Raw genomic sequence first — 3,489 nt, 5'->3', positions numbered from 1 at the left:
CTGAGAAGATGACTGCTTATGTGGTTATTCACAACATGATTGTCGAGGATGAAGGAGAAGGAGCATCTAACGTTGGTAGCGTCGGCGTTCCCATGGCAGTGGATCGGGGTCGACGGGGAATAGCGCTGAGCGGATCTAGGATGTCGATTCTGATACCAGGTGTTAGCGACCTCGCCGACGAGATGACGAACGCGACCACGATTTGGCGTGGAGAAGGGGTAGAGGAAGATTGGAGAAGAAGATACGGTAGGGATGTTGTTTATCAGTTCTATTATGCGATACCTCTCCAGTTCACGCTATAAGTATATAAAATGCTACCGAACTACTGGGCGGACGCAGCCTGGCCCATAACAATTACACGACCCACTTCGGCCCGCTCAAACGAATGTGGCTGAATGCGTGGGTCGATTGTTTCCTCCTTACTGACCTAATTTTGTCCAGTCCTAGAATTACCCATTGACAAACGTAGCTCAAACATAGGTCTTGTAGGTAAGGACGACTGGACGCCTTGTAAACATATACAGTGTGACCTTGGTATGGATGGCCATCCATTTGTTATACCAATCAACCTTCATTGGACTATAAGCTTGCAATCAGTCCATGCCCACCACGAGATCAACTGATAGCAGCGGCAAAAAGATGAGATCCAATCTAAATTTGTAGTCAGACATATACCATTTAGCCTTGGTCAATTGATGGACACAATGTAACATTTGATCATTTGCCACTTTGACTGCTAGCCTCCATGATAACTATTGAACGCCCAACAACATTGGTCGCCATTTCTCACTGATAAATGTATGAGATGAGCTTGAGTTAATGAAGATGACCAGCTAATGATTTTGAACAGCATCTGAAACTCTGAATGTAGTGGTTGTATCTGACCTTATCCAAGCTGCAATTGACAAAGCCATCAATGTCTGCTCTCATGATTCCACTGCTGGTTCAGCCACCTGCTCTTCCTCTAACATATCCCAAACCTTCAATTACTTGTAACTCCATTGTACTTGGGCATTTGTGGCCTGGGAACCACTTCTCGGCACAACGATCGCATAGGCCCCTCGCATGCCTATAGCTCTTCAGAGAAGCCACCTGGTCAGATGAAGAACCAACACTATGAGTATCTAGGTGAAGTGGTTCAGGTGGACCGGCGCCTTTGTCAGCAGGACTGGCGTCTGTTGCTGGAGTAGAATGTGGCCAAGCCGTTCAGGTGGAAATAGGCTCACCATGCGCGATGATGTGTCAGGTTAAATGCCTCCTCCTGCACAAGGGCGAGAGCGGAAGCAGCATCGAGGTTTGGAGGACATTGTACCATAACGACAAATTTAATCTCATGTTTAAGCTCGTCAACAAACCATATTGTATAATAGATAGGATCAGTACGAGACTCATAGGCAGCTAACTCATCAACTAGAAACACAAATTGCTCCACATAATCAGAAACTGACCCCGACTACCTAATGTGAAACATCTGATGGATTAGGGACTCGTGTTGCTCGTGACCGAAGTGCTCATGAACCGGGCTACAAAATCCTCCAAGGACACTAGGCCTAAAGTGTGTTCGACAACTTGTAACCAACGTGCCACATGACCCTCAAAGTGCATTGTGGCAACTTTCACCCACATAAAGTACTCGCTCTCATACATCTCAAAGTATTTTTCACATTTGAACTTTCATAGCTTAGGGTGAGATCGGTCAAATTGTGGGAAGTTGAGCTTAGGTAATCTACCCATAGATGGTCGTAGCAACTCTCTAGGTGACTCACGTGGATAACATTGCTCAGCCATAAACCCTGAGAGACGAGAAGGGTGCGTGGAGAACGTACCCTTGACCGGGATATGAGTCAGGGCTCCTTGCGACCTGGACTCACGATCCCGATGATGCAGTTCAGGGCGACGTCCAAACGGTCCGTCAGCATGGTGGAATCAGGCAGGCGGACGCGCGGACGCCGACGGGTATGGACCAAAGATGCCCGACTGGTTGAAGACGAGAGGTCGAAATTCCCGTTCCAGGAACTTGCCAACCCTTGCCATCTCCAGCGATAAGTCCTCCACCTTCTTCATGACCTCTGGCTTCAAGATGTTGATGTCAGTCTTAATCAGTTCCAGTGACAGAAGTCGTTCCTCACCGCGCAGCGCGGCGAGGTCGACCTGTTGATGGCTGGTGTCGCAACGATGTGTGAAATGTTGGTGAATTTCATCGCACCGTTGCTCCACCCGTTGTTGAATATCGTGGCAACAGCCCGCAACCCTCTCCGTGAGGCGAGCTTCCATGAGCTGTATTTCTTCGAGCACCTTGCGTGTGGCAGCGTAGGTGTTCCCATGGCAGTGGATCGGGGTCGACGGGGAATAGCTCTGAGCGGATCTAGGATGCCGATTCTGATACCAGGTGTTGGCGACCTCGCCGACGAGATGACTAACGCGACCACGATTTGGCGTGGAGAAGAGGTAGAGGAAGATTGGAGAAGAAGATACGGTAGGGATGTTGTTTATCAGTTCTATTAGGTGATACCTCTCCAGTTCACGCTACAAGTATATAAAAGGCTACCGAACTACTGGGCGGACGCAGCCTGGCCCATAACAATTACACGACCCACTTCGGCCCGCTCAAACGAATGTTGTGACGTTTGATTCTCACGTGCCTTCCTTCATCTTCCTGTTGGCGCCCTTCGCCCGAAGCATTCTCTTGTGTCAGCGTCTGTTCATCTTGTGCCTTGGCCTTGGTGCTGACAGACATAAAAATCCGGCCAGTGTTTGAATAGTTATTCAAATATGGTACACAAATAACAAAGTACCCGTTATTGCAGGTGTGAAGCTAAGTGTGTAGTCATTGACACTCATTATTCTGATGTGTCCTTATACTACAGACCACCTGCCTTTTGTTTTGTTTTGTTGGCACATCACAAGCTCATGGTTTCAAGCAACATGTGGTTCTGCTGGGGCCATAAGCATATTCTACGCGTACATTTTTTGTGCAAAAAGATTCTCTATCTAAGAGAAACGGATTGATTTCCTCGTTTCTCTTTATGCTTTATTTGTTCTCTTGTTTATGCTAGCCATAGAGCTCTATTGTGGCACCTGAACTTAACCTGAGCTGACAACCATCTCCATCTGCCGGGACTCCTTGCTGGCTCGAGCTGACGGTTATTACGATCACACAGCAGAGTTTCATCCCACGCGACAGCGACAGCGACAGAAACCAGCTGGGTTCTTCTGCGACGACCAAGCACACGCTCGCCACTCGGCACACGTGTCGGCTGGCTTGATCACTTTCTAAGCCGCGTCTAGCGGGACCGGGACCGGGACCGTGCCGTACACAGAACGGCGCTGCACGCCGTCGCGAAGCAGGAGTATCGCATCAACAGAAGCAAACGCTTGCAAACGACGAGCATAATGTACGCTTGCAAAGAACACAAGCAAGCAGCGCTCCTGGCTCCGGTTCGTAACGAAGAGACGAATGCCGATGTGGATCGGGGAATCGTTACGTGG

General features: G+C 48.9%; 1 long non-coding RNA gene across 1 annotated transcript; it reads right to left on the bottom strand.

Moving 5' to 3' along the window:
* Window positions 1–242: 242 nt before the first annotated feature.
* On the bottom strand, window positions 243–2,793 carry LOC103639422 (uncharacterized). Its single transcript, XR_002265224.3, has 2 exons — window positions 886–2,793; window positions 243–789 (listed from the first exon to the last, which is right to left on the bottom strand). It is a non-coding gene; the product is annotated as an uncharacterized lncRNA (long non-coding RNA).
* Between the last annotated feature and the right edge of the window lie 696 nt (window positions 2,794–3,489).

Source organism: Zea mays, chromosome 9 (genome assembly GCF_902167145.1).
Source record: "Zea mays cultivar B73 chromosome 9, Zm-B73-REFERENCE-NAM-5.0, whole genome shotgun sequence".
Taxonomy (NCBI): domain Eukaryota; kingdom Viridiplantae; phylum Streptophyta; class Magnoliopsida; order Poales; family Poaceae; genus Zea; species Zea mays.
This window is presented reverse-complemented; position numbering and strand designations above follow the sequence as displayed.